We start from the raw sequence: 204 nt of genomic DNA, 5'->3' as shown, positions 1-204 counted from the left end.
CCCAGGCAGGAGCCCATCTGGGGCTGGCTGGTCCCAGCTGGGGCTCCAGACCACAGTTGCTTGCAGAGTGCCTAGGCAGGAGCCCATCCGGGGCTGGCTGGTCCCAGCTGGGGCTCCAGACCACAAATGCTTGCAGAGCACCCAGGACAGAGCCCAACCGGGGCTGGCTGGTCCCAGCTGGGGCTCCGGACCACAAATGCTTGC

Source organism: Oryx dammah, unplaced genomic scaffold (genome assembly GCF_014754425.2).
Source record: "Oryx dammah isolate SB20612 unplaced genomic scaffold, SCBI_Odam_1.1 HiC_scaffold_13, whole genome shotgun sequence".
Lineage (NCBI taxonomy): Eukaryota > Metazoa > Chordata > Mammalia > Artiodactyla > Bovidae > Oryx > Oryx dammah.
This window is presented reverse-complemented; position numbering follows the sequence as displayed.